Raw genomic sequence first — 23,358 nt, forward strand, 5'->3', positions numbered from 1 at the left:
CCCAGGGGCTAACAGAATGGGTGAACTCCATGGTCAGTGTCAGAAAGCCAACTGGACAGCTACGGGTCTGCATGGAACCAAAAGACCTAAACGAGGCTATCATGAGAGAACATTATCAAATACCAACACGGGAGGAAATACTGAGTGAAATGGTCGGGGCACAGTGGTTTGCAAAGCTCGATGCTTTTTGGCAGCTACAATTAGATGAGAAAAGTGCAGAGCTGTGAACTTTCAATACGCCATTTGCACATTACAGCTATCAGCGACTTCCATTTGGGATCTGCTCCGCACCCGAGATCTTTCACAGTGCCATGGCATCCATATTCGAAGGACTAGAAGGTGTCCGAGTATACATTGATGATGTAATCATTTGGGCGGAGTCGAAGGAGCAGCTACATACGCGACTGCATAGAGCACTGGAAAGACTGCACAGATATGGTCTCAAACTCAATAGAGAGAAATGCCAGTTTGCTAAACAAGAGGTCACGTTCCTGGGAGACAGGTTGACACCTGCAGGAGTGCAGCCCGATGTAAATAAAATCAAAGCAGTCAGCGACATGCCTGTGCCAACTGGCAAGAGGGGATTACAACGGGGTTTAGACATGGTGAACTACGTGGGCAGGTTCATACCAAATCTGGCCTCCAACACAGCAGCACTGAGAGAGCTCCTCAACACAAAAAATGAGTGGAGATGGGAAAAAGTGCACGAGGATGAATGGAGTAGGCTGAAGGACATTCTAGTTACAGAACCAGTGTTGGCCTTCTTCGACCCAAGCAAGCGAACAAGAGTATCCAAGAGTATGCTTCGCGGGATGGCTTAGGGGCAGTCCTACTCCAGGATCATGACGGAGTTTGGAAACCCATAGCTTATGCAGCACGATCACTCACTGAGACTGAGAGACGTTACGCATAAATTGAAAAAGAGTGCCTCGGACTACTGTTTGGATGTGAGAAGTTTCACTCATATATCTTCGGGCTACCCAAACTTGAGATAGAGACAGACCATCGGCCTCTCATCACCATCTGTAAGAAACATCTGAACAACATGTCCCCGTGCATACAAAGAATGATTATGTGTCTGCAGAGGTACAGCTACGAACTCTCTTACACATCGGGAAAGCACCTGAGGTGCATTCAAGTTCAGCGAACAGAGGCAAATGTTCGTGGCTAACATGTTTTCTTTGAACAGTTCAATTTGAACAGATTTTTACAAACATTCCAAATTGTTTGCATTAAACATAAACAGACATGGCGACGAGAGCGTTTGTACTCACAGCCACTTCTGTGATCATCGATGATAAAAAACAATAGCTAGCTAGCGAACAATAATAACATTGGCTAGCATTAGCAATAACATTATTGAAAAAACTGATCACACTTAACGCCATCTTCAATTGAAATACCCATCTGGGAACATTTCCCTCAGTCCAGCGTCCATTTTGTTCACCGCAAACTACCTTTTCAGACCGTTCGCTTATGTTTGCAAACGTTCCCGGCGAACACAAAGCTAACGGAAAAAAGTTTGAAATAGTTTACAAACGTTCGCCTTGTTCACTGAACTTGAACGCACCTCTGGTTGTCGCAGATGCCTTGTCAAGAGCTGTCCCCAGGGGGTCACAGTCGGGGGGTGCTGGAGAAAGGGAGGAAGTCACAAGTCATGTGAATGCAGTAATGGAGGCAATGCGAGTCAGCACAACACTGAGAGAGAAAATTGTGGCTGAAACAGCACTGGATGGACAGTTGCAGAAGGTCATGGGGCTACTGAGGGGTGAATGGCCCAAGCAAGCGTGCCCTCAGTTCTACTCCTTCCAGGACACATTGGCAGTAGTAGATGGGCTACTGCTGAAAGCAAACCAAATTGTGATTCCCACTAAACTGAGAAAGGAAGTATTACAAAAGTTTCACCAAGGACATTTGGGCATTGAGAAGACACGGCGACTGGCGTAAATTTCAACATAACAAATATGATCGGAAACTGTACAGTGTGTGTCACACATCAACATAGACAACAGAAGGAACCCATGATTACTTATCTTCCCCAGCAGACGTGGGAAAAAGTAGAGACAGCCTTGTTTCATTTTCAAGGAAAGGAGTACCTGCTGGTCATTGATTTGGGTGTAACGTTTGCAGTTTGAGACTGCTGTTGAGTCTAATGTTAGTGTACAGTAGCTCAGTGTCACAACGTTATTACAGATTGAATCATCTGCAGGTTTGACTATACAACCTGATCTAACCTAGGGATGAGGAATGGCTTACATATGATGTGACTTACAGATATCTTATCTGTAATGTAATATGATACTCGCCCACCTTTCTTTATCCGCTCAACAGGTCCCAGTAATCTAATAGTGTTAATTGCAATTTAATGGTTATAATTGGGTTAAAAACTTAAAAGAAATATTAAGGAGACATCAATTGTCGCTTCCGGCCTATACCATGAGACGATTCATTTTAGGACTGATCTCTGGATCCAAAGCCTCCCTTTTCAATTAAGTGCTGGCTGATTTATGGAAACAGGGTGGTGGTTTTAAAAGTCCTTAATTTGTATTTGCGTATTCACAATGCTGCAGAGCCTGTGTTTATATGTACTCTTCCAAACCGCAAGGTGAATATGACTGGGCTTTTGAGTTGCCAAAAAAGAGAAAACTGATGAAAAAAATCAATAGAAAAACAGAACCACAAAAGGAACTCATACCCATGAAAGTCGAATGCATTTTATAGTAATTCAAAGAGAACATAAACCTCACTGCTGCCATGCTTGTCAACAAAATGATTAGTGTCAGGTATAAACTATTATTCCAACTGATGTATGTTTGCACCTAAATAAAAGCTGATTGGAATTAAAACCTACCACAATGGTATCCTGAATAAAAACTGTTACAGGGGATATGAATAATGCATAATTCATGGCAAAAAGCTGGTCCACTGCTACACCACTGAGCACTGAGTTTGACATGGTCCTTCTAGAACAACATGGAAGAACACTACCTCACATTCACACTCAGCATTTCCAAGCTCCATAACCTCCTCATGACCCTGTACATTCTGTCAGTGTGGGAATGTACTTGCTTTAGGACTGCAGCGCTGTTACAGTGCCTGCAATTCCTCTACCATTTAGTATACACCACTATATAGAGCTAATCATGGCACCATCTTGTTTTATTAGCAGTTTCTTCAACACACAGTGAGTAGTCTAAATGTTTAAGATACTATAAATAAATGCAAAGTCAATAATATTGAACAAAGTGAAACGATATTTATAGATTATTCAGTTTTCTCCTGTTCAACTGCACAAATCACAGTTAAAATTGTTTCAGCTCTTATTGAACTGTTTACAAGTGTACGATAGCACACTGAAAACCATGTGACATCTGATATGGAGCAAATATAACATCAAGCTTGGATGAGCTTTCTGTGCATGCCCATAGATTAGCGTATGCATCTGAAATGTGAGAATTGACAGTTGTTCAGGCTATTTAAAGCTGTGCTGAGCAGAAGGCCATGTTATAGACTACAGGCAGGGACTCAGAGACAGAATGTGAACTTTGTGGTACTGGCTATGGTGTACCTGTCTGCACTTGCAGTATCCTGCCAAACAAGTGTAGACAGACAAGCCAAGGAGCAAAGGCCTATCATAATGTTACTATACAGTAATCATAACATGAATTTCATGGTGCCTGCAGATTCAGCAATCTATAAAGCCTACAATACCAACTTGACTGTTACCATGAATACCAACAAATGCACCATACTCCACAAGAGGGAGAATCATTTTTAGCTTTGCCATCCTCAAAAATAAGTGTGTAAAGTTTTCAAAACAAAAAATACTGAACTATTTTTAATTGAACATCAGAACACAGTGGACTAACAGTAGTTTAAGCTGAAAGCTGTTGCCACTAATGATGTCGCAAGAGCTTTGAGTCATCAAATTTAAATAGCACTCTGGACAAACTGTGCACTGTGAAAGCTTTACATGATGTCTGTGTGGGCCTCTCTCGCATACTGTTCTGTCGTATGAAGACTAGCATGTTGCCACATCCACCATCAGCCTCAGTTGCTAAAATGCATCTTGTTAAGCTTGTTGAAGCACAAGCATATAAACCCATGAAGAGATGCATTTTACAATGGCTGCTTGAAACCGAAGAGCCATAATATTCAACAATATTCTATTTGTTGAACACTTCACATACAATGTTTTCAAAATAATCCAAAAATCTTTATTATGGTGATTGAACTATGGAACCTGGATGATACATTACACACAGACATACATAAACAACTATGTCACACTGGTTACAAAAATTATAAACTACCTGATCGAGACCTTTTTCTTCTGAACATCGATGGCCAAATACGTCTGCAGTGGTACAGGACAACTACCAAAAATTCAGGATAGTATATTAAAAATGGGAAATTAAAAGTTGTTGCTAATGACCCAAATTGCTGAAGGGTATCCTACATCAAGACTCAAAGTTATGATGGTCAATGGCCAATACAATAAAGCCCACAGAATATTGATTGAAACTCTCTGCTTCTGTATGTGACTTTGATTAGCTTTGCCGATCCATATTATTGTGCTGTGGTGTTACAATAATGATTTTAAAAATCTGATCTTGAACCATTTCTGGCTAGCCGAGATAGCCATTTATTTCATCTCTGGGTTATATTTTTATGGAACCATATTAGCATTTTCCTGTGTTCACAGAACATCAGGCTTTATCATTATTCAAAAATGCCTGCTTCCATACAGCTGGAAAAACCATTGAACTACAGTCTGACAAACTGCAAATTTACCCTCACATATGCTCCACCCTCAGGTTATTGATAGCTTGATAGAAGTGTTTATTCTCATTAAATGACAATGATCAAGCTCTCTGTCCCAAATTAATGCTTGAAAAAGTGAGTCATTAACACAATGTAGGAAATGAGAAACTAATGGTAAATCAAGAAAACAGTGAATAACCCTGATTCTGCAAATGATCCATGACTGTTTTTTCCATTCATGTAATGCTATCATTAGAGCTTAATTCGCTGGTTAATATACAAGCCGCAGAAGTTCCTGTCATGCCCTGCGAACATGTAAATACACAAGTCTGTATGTGCCATAAATTAAAACGCGAGCTCCGCCGCTCCCTGGAAGTCTGTCGCTGAATTAAGTTAAATTTATGAGCCGAGACCACCAAAGTTTACAGCTTGTGTTATGACCTTGGCTGCATGTTCATTCAAATGCAAACAGAATTACTGAAGTTATTTACTTCCCAAATGCATTACCCCTGGGTTAAAACCATCTAAAAGCACATCATCCCTTGAGGGACACCACAGGGACAAGGAGAAAATTTATGTTTTTTTTTTTTAAGTTTAGTGTTTATAATAAAAAAATACTTTCCCAACTGTGCAGGACTCACAATGCATCACTACACTTCAAAGCACTAGCATGTAGGCTGTACTAATAGGATATTTGCTCATTGACACAATTAAGGAAACAGTTAATTAAAGTGCTTTGTGAACCACACAGTAAGAAGACTTGATGTTGTGTTTCCTTAGTATTTATGGACAAATTTTTAAGGACACACGTCAATAGAGTGTTCTTATCGCCCACAGCCAGGTACAAGCAGAATGAACCCTGGACTGAGGCCTTGCCATTGCTTGTGGGTCAGGACCTGAACAGCCTTTGTCCCTACTGTGCAGGGTCACAGAGCAAAGCCTCCTCAGCCCTCGTTGAGGCTTAAGTGATTTTAACTTGAACTTCTTTGGAATGTTTGGACTTCTGCCCTTGAACACTGGGAGTAGGAGCATGTCCAGATGTCCAGGTAGGACTGTAAACCTTGTGGCATGCTCCTCATATGAACCTAGGCACTGGGACCACCAGGGAGAAAAGAGAGATAGATGGCCAACATTAGGCACATGCTGCAATTTCACGTCCAAAAAGCCCATGGTTTTCACCCCATTGTCAAGAGCCTAGGGTTTATTTTGTTTGCAGGTCGCCCCTCCCACTCTTAGCTAAATGTGCGGGTGAAAAGAGCGACTGGCTTCCTGGGCGTTTCTGGGCGACCCCAGTGCTGCGATAAGAGATAAGATGTGAGGGGCCCGAGTCATTTAAAATCCGTGACTCATTTATTACTGGGAAAGTGAGGGTAGGGCATCGAGGGATTTTCCTTTAATCACTCCTCTGAGGAATGCAAGGTAGCAGAACAATATCCCCACGTGCTGCTTTATAAGGCAGGGAAGCGAAATTGGCAGCATGCTGGCAACAGCCTTACCCTAATTCAACAGGAATCAGGGGAAATTACCAAAAGCTAGGAGTCATTTGCATCTGCAAAAAGTTCATTTCTCTTCAGTTATTAACTCCGAGTACAACCTGTATCATTTATTTATTTCTTCGGTTCAAGATTCTCTAGCCCCTAAGTTGAAGATCTAAGCCCAAATTTCTGCTCACGGATGACTAATCACAGTATGGCCCCAGAACAGGAACCACAAACACATCATTCACAGCATTGTAAATCAGGACCTCAAAGAGCATCATTTAGCCTGCAGCTAAGATTGCTTGTTTATCAGATGGTGCCTAAGTCTAGGATGGAAAAGTTCCTCGTAAATCTCTGGGCCTTTTATGGCATGCGCGTATGCAGACGGGCTGGCTGCTGAGAATTTTGTGTGTGTGTGTGTGTGTGTTGGGAGTTTTAATGACTTCTGACTACCAGGCCTTGGTTTCTCCTCAAACTGCCAGAGATAACCAGTCCTTTCATGTCAATGAGGACATTATACCAGAGTTTTTGCGATGCCAAGTCCTAATGCAGTATACTTTATAGGACATTTGAACAAGCCCTAATTGCTTTTAATGTATTGTGAAGATATGAGATCGTAGCTGATAAGGGTGGGGAAAAGCACAGAGTTTTTGTTATAATGTTGTCATGTGCTGTGTAACAGAAAGGACAGGAAACAGATTTGCTTTCATCAGGCAAATTGGGCAATTCTTGGTGAAAGGATAGTCTTAGTATGTACAGTATTAAAAGCACCATATTTGCAGTTTTGTTTTTCCATCCGAATTTTGGATTTTGCCATCTCTTTACTTGAGTACACCACTCTGTGGTATATTGCTCAGTGACGATGCTAAACCCCAGATGATGCATCAAACTCACAGTGACTGATTCTGATGTCTCAATAAGCACCTGCCTGGCACACAACATGTTACACCTGCATTTCTAGACTAATCCACAGCCTCCCCGAGAGGTCCATACACCTGTGCGCAACATTTTTCATTGCCACCTGCTGGCCAATAAACATCATACATGTTTAATTACAAACAATTCTAGTGCCCTGCGGGATCTTGGGGAAGCATTTTGAGATTTTTGATTCACATCAATCAACTTGAACCCAGTTTTTATGATTACCTGTAAAGACGGGGGGGGCGGGCTGGACCCTATCCCAGCGTGCATTGGGTGAGAGGCAGGAATACACCCTGGACAGGCCGTCACTCTATTGCAGGGCACAAACACCATTCACTCACACACTCATACCTATGAGTCTACAATAAGCCTTCCAGCATGTCTTTGGACTGTGGGAGGAAACCCATGCAGACACAGGGAGAACATGCAAACTCCACACAGAAAGGCCGCAAGTCGAGATTCGAACCCATGACCTTCTTGCGGTGAGGCGACAGTGCTACCCACTGCACCATCATGCTGCCAAAGGCATTATAATTATTATTATTATTATTATTATAATAATACAAGATACAACCCACAGCATACTACATAAACGGCAATATAGAGGTATAAAGAGTTAAAAAAACATTTAGGGCTATATTGTAGCAATCTAAGCACACGGTCTAAAGCGCATGGCATAAGTGCATTTAGGGCGTGTCCAAATCCACTTTTGCTAGTTTAACAGTGAATAATCTGAGCTCAAAGTAAGGCACATGGTTCAAAGGGGTTGTACTTAGGTGTGATTTGGGCATAACATGAAATAAACCAATCATCATCTCCCCTTTAAAAGCCAGGTGCGCTTGCACCTTGGCAGATTGTTATTATAATGACAGATTTGCCAAGTAGTAGGAAAGTACGCTTCTCTGCAGAGGAAAATACTTGACTTAAGACCAGGTTTTTTTGGTCAATTGCGCAATCGCTTTCCGCTGCCTCAAGATAGCAATGCGCCTGACCACACCTCATTTTAAGACCAACACGCCCATGGGCACTCAGGTGGGCGCTAGTACATTTGCTATTTAAACAATGTGGGCGCTGGATGGGAAAATGACAACTGCATTGGTCTGAAACTAGCAAAGACACTTGCCTTGCGCTTGGCGCCGCTTTGCGCCGGGTGTAAGATAGAGCCCCTTAGTATCATGGATTCTCAGATACACATGGGATTCTGACAATCCACTGACTGGGTCTCAAACTGTAGGGGTTTTGTGATTTCCTGTCATTTTAAGCTTTGGAAACAAGGTGTGCAGGCTCTTTGGCCAATCAATGATGTTAATTAAGTACTTAAGTATAAGAACACATCAACCAAACACAACAACACTCTTCCCTGGTATTCACGTTTTAGAGGAAGAGAAGCCAGCTCAAATTTGAGTTTGAGATCCCTGCAGTAGGACATAATGAGATAAGCAGCATATTTAATTTAATAATTATTTGCATGAATAAAAGACAGATAATAGATAATAATATCCAGTCATAGTAACTGGTGAACAAAGTGGAAGTGCCAATGTTAAAGTGCTTAATGTTCTTACTGGTATTGGACCAGTAAGGTTTGCACATACTGTGACATAGCCTATGTCTAGAATTCTGCAAGAATGTGACACAACTCTTTCAAGAGAAAGCTTTCTCAGACTATGTTCCAGAATATTCCATGCTTGACTAGGTTCAGATCTGGTGCCACAGAAGGCCATGGCATATGAATAAGATCAGTATCACGCTCCTCTAACCCCTAACCACTCTTAAGATAGAGGCATTGTCATCATGAAAGACACACTTCCCCGTTCTGCAGAAAATAAATGCTATTACATAGGGTGAAGATGATCACTCAGGACCATTAATTACTCATGAGCATCAACCTTACCTTCTAAGGGTACAAGTGCACTCAAGCCATGCCAGTAAAATGTTCCCCACACCTTCCAGGGTTGGAACACTATTGTGTTGCCATTCTTTCTTCATTAGCAGTAGCTAATGCAATTATGTTGCTAGTATAATTAAGATAAGTTACTTCTAAATCTTACTTCTGCAACATAGATCAGGACGTTATGAAGACAATGTGGGATATTTTTGCATCCATCGCCGTAATGTGGTGAGGCACCTTACCATGGGGTGAACCCAAACTTTGGGAGTAGATGACCCATGAATCACCCATACTTTATTGCAACCAGGGCTTTTGTCCTGTTTGCCTTTCCTCCAGGTATTCTTCATCAAGGGTCTGAACTGATCACTCACTGCCCAATATGATGGGCAGCATGTACAAGTGCAGTCCGAGCAGATGCAAGAATGCTTATCGTGGATACTGCTGAATGAGGAATTGAGTGCAGCATAATACCACGTAGCCAGGAAGGTCTGTGAACTTCTGTTATATTGAGTTTGCTGCAAGAAGCTTTACAGAAAGAATGTAATGCTCTATAAAATCAATAGAATCTTCCCTGCACTGAGATCCTAATAATTAGTTGCATTCACTCAGGCGGAGGTGCTAATTTAAGTGTCTACTACAGCTGTGCAGCCGTGGAGACTGCAAACAAAGGACCCAGGACACACTGCTGCTGAGGCAGTCTGCATGTGCATGCAGTCTGGAAAAGCTACATCATCTAAGTGTTAATGTAGATAATAATCTAACATGATTAGAACATCTGACTTCCTCAAACGGGATGACAGTGTGTGAACTTTGTTGCAATGGAACTTAGCTATAGGCCTAACTAGTTGGCATGTTGTTCTTTTCCATGACCTATTTAGCTTGACCTATGTTCCCAATAGCCTAACTTGTACAACCCAACAGTGTCTGCTGTAAATAATGGTTCCCTACCTGACGCTCCACGATTGCTACCACTCCCCAACCTGCCCCTTTTTTTTTCTTGACTATTCTAAGGAAATTGTTGAATACATTTGCATAAATTGAAAATGTGCTTGTGTCCAAGATTTAGGCTTATGTTTCTTTGTGTTAAAGTTACAACCTTATAGAAACAAGATTTTAGTCTGTCAGTTCTTTGATTTGCAATCAAAACTGAAGTGTGAAGGCATGTTGCATTTTGCATCACAATCAGACTAAACATTGAAGGAATGGAACCACCTGTGGTCCACCTACGAGCAAGGGAACTTCTGACAACTCACTTTATCAAGAGAAATTTCAAAGAGGATGGTAGACCTTGTGAACTCCACAAGGAAAATTAAACAATGGATTTATAAACAGTTTCTGGCCCTGGTCCTGGTCTTTTACAGCCAGTGCATTTTCAACAAAGCTGTAAATAGGGCCAAGGAATTGTATACATAATATAATTGCTGTCATGACACCATATGTAGAAAATGTCTTTGGTGTCTTACACTTGGGTGACTTTGTCCACAAGGTTGTGACACTGCCATTAGCCTATAAAAATAGGAGAAAGCAGTTGCTCGTGTTGCTAACAGGGTCATGTAATAGTAAAATGACCAATAGACATCAGAGGGATGGGGACTGCTTAGCTGATTACTTACTCCCCCCGATTAGAGAATAAACTAAATAAATAGTGATTATTTATATTTGCTATGGGAAAGTGAAACACAATATTGCAATGTTATAATTATTAACTGTAAGTGTTATATGTGTGGATGTCTCTACACCATTTTTAACCACCATTTATTTTTTCATAAATTACATTACATAAATGCCACATAAATGATTCTAGTATTGCCAGTTACATGTATAATATATCCAGTTTTGTAGGTAGATAATTTTGACACCTTAAATTTGTTAAAACATCACTGTGCTGGCAGGACATGCGGTGTATTCTGAGTAGCAAAAAACTTGAAAGCAGGGTGGGCTGTCCCACTCTTCTTTTAAAAATACAGAAAATCAATATCACCATGCTATGTGTTTGTGCCAAGCCACACCCTAAATATCTGATCAGTTTAATCCATCCTAAAAACCAGGAATTAAAATACCGACCTCAGGGTATGCTTGTACATAGTTTGCAAATTGGACATTCCAAATTCGGGTAGGATTGGAGATGCCAAATAAATAAATAAAAATACCAACCTTAATGAAAATGTAATTTTACTGTATACACATGCACCACTCTGCACAGCTCCAATATACAAAAAAGCTTCAACTGAGTTTGCACTAGCACTGCCCTTTTGTGTCATATAGACCTGTGGATTAGTACTGGGCAAGAAAAAGATTTAAACACTTATTAGGTGTTCATTGAAGCAGACCTGTCTGTAATATTATATTATGGTCCAACTATGACATAAAATTACAAAGTTGATTTGTACATCATCTAAACTTAAGGATTCAATTAATAATCTTTTTCTTCCAGCACAGTGAAAAATTGCATACATAGGATTCTTGTTAATTACATTTATGGCCAATTGGCAACCTCTCACTAGTCTGAGTACACAGTCAGCCTCAGTCAAATATTTATAATATATTTATAAATATATTTCAAATATACAATACAAAGCACACAACGGCATGCTTTTCAAACCCAATGTTTATTCACACCCTTGCAGTCAGTATCAGCTTTCTGTAGCCTTTTCTGAGTTCAGGGACATCTTCTGAGGGGCATATAACTGTATCTTCTTGGGATTTGTGATGGCCTGTCCAGAAAGCTGAATTTGCAAAGCTTATTTTTTTCTTTGTAGAACTGGAGGTGTTGCTTGTACTGTTATTAACCTGTAGTTCACATTTCAGACTAAGCTTGAGCTTCCTAGCACAGGGAATTACCATTCAAGACTGGCTGCCTGAATCTGCTGCTCATGACAAAAGCTACAGAGAGGAAGCTACTACTGAAGCCACAACACAAAAAGAGGAAGTGCAAATATGTCAAACGGCATTTTAGTGCGCATCAGCAGTGACTTTGGGGCCAAAGACGTGGAGCTCATTTTCAAAATACCATCATCCCCTTTTATGAAATATGGAACTGTACTTGTTTGGCCTTGGATCTGCATTCAATCTTCCATCCTGCTCCAGGACATTTTTGGCTGGCAAGCTTGCACGCAAGAACAGCTACCAAAAACAGAGTGGGGGCTGGGGGTTCAAATGAGGTTTAAAGCAGTGAAGACTACAAAAATGCACTAAACTACGTATTATGAATGAGAATGAAAGCATAATAGACAACAAATACCACAAAACTACAGATTAAAATATGCACCACTTTTCAGGTCAATGACAATATGCACAACACTTGACCAATAATTCAAAGTGATATGACCTGCCCTGTGGTACCTTTCCATCAACCTCTCCAAATGGGAATTAACACTAGAATATGAAAACCAAACTGTTTTTTAATGAACAGCAGGCTACACTCTTCCCTGGTATTCACATTTTAGAGGAAGAGAAGCCAGCTGTATTGAATTTGAGTGTCATCCCCAAAAAGGAATAGCTCTGGGCACAAAGGCACATGTACATCCAATGTACATGTCTACAGCACAAATCCACATTTCTGGTGCTGTGCCTCACACGTCATCATCAGAAGCATTTTATAAAGATATGGAGCCTGACATTATACAAATGTAGAATGTATGAACGTCTGAGCTAAACTTATAGAGGATGAGAAAAAACTTTAGTGCCCCAATCTAAATTCACATTCAGTGCATGGAGCCATCAGTGGCTCATAATAATCTAATATACAGCTGTTATATTAGAGGTATGCCTCATTTTTATTTCAATACAAGATCTTTAAGAAATCAAAGACGTTTGATTAAATCAGTGTGTCTTAGGTTGTTTCGAAAACCACATTCACTGCACTTTGTGGTACAATATTCTTCCATCCTCTTTCCATCTAGATAGTAGGCTACTAATAGCCTTCAATTTCTTGGTAAGGGACATTATGACACAAATGGGTTGAGTCCTTAATATTATAATACTAGTCTCTCTGATTTTACACATAACAACAAATACTAAAATTGGATATAACCACCTTATATACAAACCACTAATATGAGTTCTAAAAGCTTCTGTGACAATCCAATTGCTTCTGAAATTCAGTACATGCTTGCATTTAAGGGAGTTTATTTTTAGATCATTTAAAAATGCATGAATATAATTACATGATTATATTTGATAAGCAAATTTAAAAACATGACATTATTAATACAACACATGCTACTGCTCAGTTGTGGCAGCATTAAGATTAACAATATTTTAGTGTATTTAAAAAGACTGATTGATTGAAGTTCTTCTCTTACCACATTGCAAATTTATAATGGTATTAAAGCTGAAGCCACTATAAATATGACTAATAAACAAATAACAAGACTGTTATGTGAAACATCTTGCTTAAGACTACAAAACTCCCTCTTCATATACTGAGTTAGTACACAGAGCACATTTAAATGGTGAATACCTGGGGTGTGAATATAGAGTTTTCTTCAATGTATGCCAATAAATAATCGTATCTAGAACCAGATTTACAAAAAACCTTCACACCTTCAAACAGCCATGTGAAAATAGATGAGTTTGACAGGGTTCAGTTTGACAGTCAAAAACGGCTGATTAAAATAACTTATGTAAACAGAGCATGTGAGAATGACAATGGTTTGACATCGTTACAGTTAATAACTTAAGTGATTTAACAAAATTTGACAGTAGAGGGGAGAGGTTGACTGCACTATGACCAATGGTTTTGCCCATCTTTTACCCTCTAATGAAACTTAAGTTTTGCATTGGGCAAACATTTTGACAGAAAGACAGGAGCACAAAGGATCTTGAAATTGTTTTGTGAGTTTGAACTCCTGAAGCTACTGCTTTAGCACAGTGGCTTTTTTTGTCAGGTAAAACTCTGTAAAACTCCTGTTACAGCATTCCATGCCTCTTTGGAAGGTGAAACTAGCAATTCTGGAGTGAAATTTTATCAGTACGCCAGACCAAATGACCAGTAAACTTACATTTAGCTTAGGATTACCTAAAATAGAGCCCTAAGTCTCATTATATTATTTAATCACTACATAGTGAAAATGGTAGAAGAATTCTCCATCTCAACACATTGCTGGCAACCACACTACTTGAGGGTTAGATAATAAAAGTCTTCACAAATATTAAAATATGACTGTAATTGTGTAATTAGTCACTGGAGAGGGTGTGGTGCCCTGAAAGATGAAAGTTATGAGTCAGAAAATGGCAGAATATCCAAAGTCACAGCAAGAATCTGCCATCAGTGCTGAAAAAACACCCATTCGGTCAAATCACTCACAACCATTCATGAAAACAGACAGGCACATATAGGGCTATATTTTAACTATCTAAGCGCACAGTCTAAAGCGCATGGCGCAAGTGCATTTAGGGCGTGTCCAAATCCACTTTTGCTAGTTTAACGGCGGATAATCTGAGCGCAAAGTTCAAAGGGGTTGTACTTAGTCTCTTAATTAATCACAGGTGTGTTTTGAGCATAACATGAAACAAACCAATCAAAGTGTCATCTCCCATTCCCTTTAAAAGCCAGGTGCACTCGCACCAGAGACTGTAAAAAATACTCGCACCATTAGGCAAATTGCTATTATAATGGTGGATTTGCCTAGTAGGAAAGAACGCTTCTCTTCTTTTAAAATATCTTTTATATCTAATCAGCCAATCATGTGGCAGCAATTCAATGCATTTAGGCATGTAGACATGGTCAAGACGATCTGCTGAAGTTCAAACCAAGCATCAAAATGGGGAAGAAAGGTGATTTAAGTGACTTTGAACGTGGCATGGTTGTTGGTGCCAGACGGGCTGGTTTGAGTATTTCAGAAACTGCTGATCTACTGGGATTTTCACACAAAACCATCTCTAGGGTTTACAGAGAATGGTCCAAAAAATAGAAAATATCCAGTGAGTGGCAGTTCTCTGGGCGAAAATGCCTTGTTGATGGCAGAGGTCAGAGGAGAAGGGCCAGACTGGTTTGAGCTGATAGAAAGGCAACGGTAACTCAAATAACCACTCGTTACGAGGTATGCAGAAGAGCATCTCTGAACGCACAGCACGTCAAACCTTGAAGCAGATGGGCTACAGCAGCAGAAGACCACGCCGGGTGCGCCACTTCTGTCAGCTAAGAACAGGAAACTGAGGCTACAATTCGCATGGGCTCACCAAAATTGGACAATAGAAGATTGGAAAAACGTTGCCTGGTCTGATGAGTCTCGATTTCTGCTGCGACATTTAGATGGTCAGAATTTGGAGCAAACAACATGAAAGCATGGATCCATCCTGCCTTGTATCAACGGTTCAGGCTGGTGGTGGTGGTGTAATGGTGTGGGGGATATTTTCTTGGCACACTTTGGGCCCCTTAAGCTGGCAGTATATTCAGTAAGAAGAAAGAACTTCAGGATTGAGAACCACCGGCGAACATGTCCACGAACACGGTTGTCGGTATACCCAGTGAGAACACCGTACCGTTTAAGTCACTCCACACCGCTGGGGCGTGAATAATTACGAGGCAGCTATTAACCGGGGCTGGAATCTCAACCAGACCTCCGTCTTGCGGCTACGCCATGGATGTATAAAGAGAAGGGCTACGCGAAATCACAACACAAAAAAAAAGGTTTCAAGTGTTTAAAGTGGCTTTAGTTTATCTAGCTATGCAAAAGAAGAGAAAGGCAAAGAAGATGGTACGTTCGCCCTCAAAATCAGAGTAGAACGGAGAATGGAGAGCTTTGTCTGTACATTCGGCAAATGCGAGTTTAGACGAGGGGGTCCGCTTTCTCTTATTTCTGAATGTGTGCTAGGCGTTTTGATGAATTGCTGAAACGAGTAGCACCATTCATCAAACATGCGGGAACTCACAGAATTCCCATCTCTACAGAAGAGAAATTGGCGTTGACTCTCCGTACATTGGCACGTGAATTCAGCCCTCTGAACTCTCAACCGTGACGTAACCAACTACGTGATATTTGGACCAATAGCTGAGAGGGGGAGGTCGGAGAACAAGAAAAAACTTTTCGAAAAGTTCTCCCTGGAGGCCGTCGCACACTGCACCGTACGAACACACAACACCGCGTCTTTTTGTTCGTCAATTGTCCTGATTGCTTCGTTTTGCTCAAAAAGTTCTACTTCATACGAAGTATACTGCCTACTTTAGTACCAATTCAGCATTGCTTAAATGCCACAGCCTACCTGAGTATTGTTGCTGACCATGTCCATCCCTTTACGACCATAGTGTGTACCCATCTTCTAATGGCTACTTCCAGTAGGATAACACGCCATGTCACAAAGCTCAGATCATCTCAAACTGGTTTCTTGAACATGACAATGAGTTCACTGTACTCAAATGGCCTCCACAGTCACCAGATCCCAATCCAATAGAGCACCTTTGGGATGTGGTGGAACGGGAGATTCGTATCGTGGATGTGCAGCCGACAAATCTGCAGTAACTACGTGATGCTATCATGTCAATATGGACCAAAATCTCTGAAGAATGTTTCCAGCACCTTGTTGAATCTATGCCACAAAGAATTAAGGCAGTTCTGAAGGCAAAAGGGGTTCCAACCCGGTACTAGCAAGGTGTACCTAATAAAGCGGCCGGTGAGTGTATATAGCCTTACCAGGCTGTTTTTTTGTTTTTTTTTTTAACCCCTGCTGAGTTAATGAATACCATTGTTTCCTCCCATCTCCTCTTCTGTTTCTACTGGCCTAATTGCCCTGTGTGATGGGGGCAGAGGGGGTTGGGACAGCAGCTGCACCCAGCCCCTAGCCTCCGCTGGAGGGCTATGCTAGCTTGGTGGGTGAGGTCCCCAAAAGGAAGCCGTTGAAGCCATGCAGACTTGTATGAGCAAAATGTAAAACGCCCAGCAATAATACAGCTTTCATTAGAGGAGTTTCCTGATTGTAATGATTGATGCTGGACTCTGGGAGACGCAAAGGTCGCCTTGCAAATAAGAGCGCGGACTGTTCTTCTAGCACTGTGTAAGCCTCGCGGTACATACCGCCAAACCCAAAGATCACGCACTACAATAAATGCAGTTCCATTTTTAATGAGCATTTGCTATTTAACCAGGAAGCACCAAGGGGAGATCTCAGCCAATCAATATTATAGTGTGCTTCCCATTCTATCAATTTGGTGACTGCTTATGGTCCATTACTGGGTCTAATAAATTGGATTAAATTCATAAAAATGAGAGTTTCATGGAAAATCTTAATGTCCCTACACCCAAAGGTATTTAATTAAACTTTACAAAAGTGCACAAAGTCAGACTTATTTAATGCTCATTAAAATTGTCCCATCAATACCTGGGAATTACTTTATATCCTGTCTTAATTAATTCATTCATTAATTTGGCTACTAAAATGTCCTCTGGAGCCACAATGCCTGTGTTACATTTGCTAAATACCACTGTACATGATAAAAAGCCTAATTTATTGTAATAAACTTATACAATATGATAAATACAATCTATTTTTACCCTATATCTATCATTTAAAATGATCTGATTTTTTAGAAGTCAACTATGTGTGTCTATCCTTTTTGTAAAGGCGCAGACTGAACCTAATTAGATAAATACACAACTCATCTGTTTTTTTAATTTAAATTATGCATATCTTCCATCAAGTGTGATAAAAGCTCAAAACAAAATTATAAACTGTGACTCAGAGCCCAAGCAGATGTTTTGATACTGGAGCAAATCATGATTAAAACGATGAGGTATGTGATCAGGCCCCCTGGGGTCGCATGTTATCACTTGGCTAAACAGCACAACCTTGAAGACAAGGGCCAGTTAAAGCTCTGAAACAACCCCCCATCATAAATGCATGCCACACACACACATACGCACGCACACACACACACACATACGCACGCAGACACACACACACACACACAAACAAACAACCCCTTGTAGTTCTGAATGATATGGCAGACTTTCAGGAGTGAGTAAGAACTGAGAACTCTGACTGAGGTTGACACTTTCCTGATGCTTTCCTGCTGCTGTTCCCTGCTCAGGCTTGCCGAAGGCCATGACTGCAATGAAAGCCACCTGAGCAGAAGATGCCACGTTTTGGTAAAGGGCTGCAATATCAAGTAATTTTTTCCACTTCTCTTAAGCTAGTCCTCTGGATGCTGTGATAGGCCTTATTGATTTCTGGGTAAAGGGAAGAGCGAAGGGTGAGATCACGTTGCTTACTATGATGTCTTGGAGTGTTAGGGCTTCGTCCCCTCCTGTCTATCCCAGAGGAATTCCTGCTTTTTCCCGTTTTTCAAAAAGCAAAGTGTTCATGTTAAAGTAGAGAAGGCAGCCACAAGATGAACTAGAGTGTCCTAATTATGGTATTCATGAAAAGATGAAATTAAGTGCAGGCTAAAATCTTGTAGCTTGAGGCAGAATCAACAGCTCAGCATTACACCGTGACCCTGGCGTGTCTAGGGGATACGGCGGGCATGCCCAAACTTTGTTGTTTTTTTCCTGCAACTGTGAGGGAATGAAGTGCATCGATTGCTTGTGATTATTAACTAGACTGGAATAAGCCCTCTCCTTATTATGTAGATTACTGAGGCTCCGCGCTGCAGCATATTGTACAGATGCAGGGGAGCAGCTGCTCTTGCAGATGGTAGGTACACGGATCTATCATTACGCTTCCATTGTCTCCACTCCCATTGTTTGGGGGACACCAGAACTGCATTAAAGAGGAATCTGAATGCAATGAATTAAAAAGGAAAAGCACAGACCATAAAGCAAAATTTATACACCGGAGGCCCCCCGAAACGGTGGAGAGAGGAACCCGGCAACCATTTCACACAACAACCGCGGTGCAATGCCAGTCATGTATACCACGAGGAAAATCTGTTGAATGCAGCAATGTGCAAAAACATATGCTGTTTTTATATTAACTAATGCAGGGGAGGAAATAAAAAAGACTTAGAAGGAATAAAAGGAATAAGAAAGCTCTTTAAAATACAAATCCAATATTTCACTTTTTTTCACTTTTTTAATTTTTGTCTCTGATGACCCAATTTTGTTTTTCTCAACAAATAATTTTTGTCTTTTCAAAATTGGGACCTCTGGCAAGACATTGCTGTAAACTGTTGATACATTACTGTGTATCAACAGTTTACAACTATCATAATCCAGTTTTCAATGACCAATCAGGGCACAGTAGTACTTCAGCATACAGTGAATAAGTCAAACATTTGGACCCAGTGAATTTCACTGTAAGTAGCACTACATAAGCACAGCGGTGCTGGTGTAAGCTGCATTTACAGTGACACACCCTGTATTTATATGTGCTGTATATGGGCCTGTACACCCCATCTATGGTTACTTTATTTGCTTAAAAATGAATAAGTATTCCTTGACAAATTCATGCATTCAATCATATACTTGTAATGGACGAGGATAGATTACGCTAATTATACATTATGTGGAACTAGCATGAACTATTTATATAACATATATTACTGAATTATTGGTCATGTGAACAAAACTGTGCTGCATCTGTAGGTGTTGTTAAAGGAGCTTCCTTGTTATTGTTTTTACACAGGATAAACAATCAAGGCTTATTCTACTTGACTCACCTACAATCTTGGAAAAATTGCAGTGGCAAGTGATATTGGCCAAAACATGCTTGCCTGGGTGAATTTGCTGAACAACCTCCAGTTTGGCTCAGCTACAACTAATCTGCAGCAAAGGTGGGTCAGTGGTCGCACTGTTTAAGTCAGTGGTGAAAAATATTCCAACCCTTCACAAGGCCAGGCACATGCACACTGTGGAAGGTCTGTTTTGCCCTAGAGGGGGACCTGCAGTTGTCCAATGGAGTCACCCCCACCTGCTGTGCATTGTTGAGATCAGGACGCTACAACCGGCAGTACCTCCCAAGCCCTGCTCAAACATGACAAGTCACTAGTGGGAATTACACGCTGAAAAATTATAATAGAGAAGGTCACGCTGCATTATGAGACACACTGACACTTCTATGCAAACTTTAACTAAGCAAGAGCAGACAGCGCAGTTCACTGTGGTTCCTTCTCCCTTATGACATTAGCACACAGAAACGTGTGCTATGTTTTAAGACATTTGCAGCCACTTACAAAAGCATTTTCAAGCCTGGTACTATAGTTCATGACCTGCATTAGATTTTATCAACCAAAGTGGTCTCCCTGACTTTTCTTATAGGTGCAAAACAGATTGTCCAGAAATAACAGTCATGTTTTTCTACAACACATTTAATCATAAATTACACACACACAATTCTGCTAATGGATAATTTAGCTTGACACCATATTATTCCCTCTATTGAAGAGTGATATGCCATGAGATAAATCTTTCTAAATGCATCACTCTAGGAAATACACAAAAAGGACTGTAAATCACAATGCGACATCCGTTACTGTATTGTTAATTTCCAACTTTCAGGGAAACACCTTAGCGAGAGAGCATCATCAACAATGTGTCCAGGTTACAGTTTTACAGTAGATGTGGTGTACAGTAGATGACATCTACAATGATGTATATGATCAAAAAGATCCGGTAACTCATTCATTCTAGCCATGATAAGATTTCATAATTAGCATTTTGAGTGAAAATATGAAATATTTAATTTTCCATTTATTTATTCACCAGATATTGATATTTTCTGTGCTTTTAAAGTGTAATGCCCATGAAATCCCACTCATTAAAACATGTAGGGTAATGTTGGTGCAAGGTTTGTGTTACAGTGGGGAATGTGTCCTTGATTCTACCCAATTAATAGTACTGTATGGAATTTAATGAACCAAGTGAATTTCCCTATGATGGAAGGAGAAGTATAACTAGACCTGATCACCCACAAACAAGAGAAGCCCTTTTCAAATTCAGCAGTTGAGTGTGTGTGAAATACTCAGTCTTATTAGGTTTAAAATACACAACCCTAGGCTTGAGTCAAAACCTAACTTCTCTATCTCCGAAACCTCTGGATAAATAGCCCACACACTGCACACATTTCCATCACAAACACTGCCACCCCTCTCATGCTGCGCGTTTATTTTAATAGGTAAGACATCCCATTGTTCTTCCTGTGTACTGGTGAAATTGCAGCTGACCCCAGTGGAAATTATGTATCTGGTACTAATAACTGAACCTGAGGACTACAGCTCCTATCGAGGGAGCAGACATACAAATCTTTGCTTTTATTTCCTCAGGTTACAAGGAATGGATTTCATAAGAAGACACAAGTGCTGAAAAAGGATTTGCTTCCAGTCCCCAATGTTTTCAGCTTCAATAACAAGCAGAGGCTCACAGCTCAACATATAGAATATTGGATTCTACTTGACAATGATGATGCTACATTGCACTGTTTATTTACTTTAAAAAGCTTGCTAGACTTGGCACAGGGCAGAGGTTTTGCTTAGGGGAAAAAACTGTAATTGCCACAGTAACTTACTGCCCTTCCTCCATTTAAATTAACATCACAAGCACCCAAAGCTTAGTCACATAAAAACATAATCCTATCTTTGAGGAGGATATAGGATTATCTTGGATAGGATACAGTTGCCTTTCAAACTGAGAAGAAATATAGTTAAAGCCAAAGGGTTTGCGCAGTCATACAAACAATATACGTCTACTTACCTGTTTTCTTTAAATGTCCTCATATTATTATCACATACATGGTCACTGAATAGATCACAGACACCGCTTAGGATGTGTGCATTCACTCCTGGGTAAAGTGTGATGGCTGGGAAGCACTGAGGCCAGTTGATATTAAGCATGGAAGCAGGAACATGGAGCTGAAGGCCCTTAAGAATTGTATGAGACAAAGACACACACTTCAGTTTGACATTTCAAGCAACATTTGAACTTTCTACTCCAATGGCTCTCTACTGAAATCTGCAGCAGAACTGAACTCTAAAGTCAAGAGTCCCTCAGGCTAGGTCAGGCTCTGTGGCTGTTCCAGCAGCCTGACAGGGCAGGTCATTTCTGCAGAACGATGACACAGTCATACAACTGCTAGTTATACAGGCCAATTATGTCAATAAGAATAGAAAATATCATATATTCCATGGTAAAAACATGTACAAAGACACTACAAAATGGCATGTTGCTGATTTTTTTTTTCTACAAAAGACTAACATGATGCTGAGGAAAAAGAAAGAAAAAAAACCATTTCAGATTCCAGAGGAAAATAAATGTATTCAGCAAAAAAGGCTACAATTAATTTACAAGAAGATACTTGGCCTGCTGTGGTTAGCTTTGGTTAGTTATTAAGCCCATGAGAGTTCTCTTTTTAAAGCAATTGAAAAGCCCTTTCCTCTCTTGTATGCTCTGATTTCATGCATTTATTCAGTATTGACACAGAATTTATTCCAGAATAAATCACTTCCTCTGTGCGGGCTCTCAGAATTCCTCACATCCTGAGAGGAGCCGCTGGTTTGCATGGGAAACAAAAACAACAAAACAATAACAAAAATGGTATACTACACCAGAAATAGATTCATCCCTGCAGACCAAGTAAACTCTTTCTCAGTGCATTTATAATTCATGAAGCTACCATTACCTACTGTCTGTGTATAGATGGCACCCTTCCCCCAACCTCCAAACTCACACAAACACACACACACTCAGACAAAAAAAAAAAAAAAGCTTAAATCTACCACATGGTGCCATGGCCAGGGGAAAATGAACGTCTGCAACACAAAGCATATTTCGACAGCGGCTCATGGCGCTCAACTGAGCTCCTGTTTAACTCCTGTGTTAATGACAGGTCCACATGCGGTCACGTTTGATTGGAAAGCCCAGAGGGACAAGTCTACACCAGTCACAAGGGCATTGTTAGTGTCTTCAAAATGGCCAAGAAGAATGGCTGATTATGCAACTATAGCCTCTGATACTACTAGGAATTCTATTTGAATAACTAACAGAACAGCTGTTTGCTGGGCACCGCCATGCAGTGCGCATACACAGTTATGCTAATTTTAGGCAGTGTTTCCCTTCAAGTTAGCTCTGAGTCATTAGAGCACACAACTAGCCTGGATCCTTCTGTCTAACTAATAATTGGCCATTATTGATATTAATTAACATTTTTGCACCCTCTCTCCCTTTGTTGACCCAATATCTGTTGGTAAATCTAATCAGTGTGGTCTATTAAGGTGCTGAAATGCAGGGGACCCTACAGAAGTCACGAGCCATTTATCAAAAAAGAAACACGAGGCCAATTAACCAGAAGGGCAGACAGTTGTCTTGATTCGCTGTTGACTACTTCTTGATCACCATTATAAATTGCTAATAGGGCAGAAACCGCTTAGCAGGGAGT

General features: G+C 40.5%; 1 long non-coding RNA gene across 1 annotated transcript; it reads right to left on the minus strand.

The window, feature by feature from the left end:
* Positions 1-4,194: 4,194 nt before the first annotated feature.
* On the minus strand, positions 4,195-22,890 carry LOC135252033 (uncharacterized). Its single transcript, XR_010329272.1, has 3 exons — positions 22,700-22,890; positions 21,678-21,844; positions 4,195-5,856 (listed from the first exon to the last, which is right to left on the minus strand). It is a non-coding gene; the product is annotated as an uncharacterized LOC135252033 (long non-coding RNA).
* Between the last annotated feature and the right edge of the window lie 468 nt (positions 22,891-23,358).

The sequence above is a fragment of the Anguilla rostrata genome, chromosome 3 (assembly GCF_018555375.3).
Source record: "Anguilla rostrata isolate EN2019 chromosome 3, ASM1855537v3, whole genome shotgun sequence".
NCBI classification, from domain to species: domain Eukaryota; kingdom Metazoa; phylum Chordata; class Actinopteri; order Anguilliformes; family Anguillidae; genus Anguilla; species Anguilla rostrata.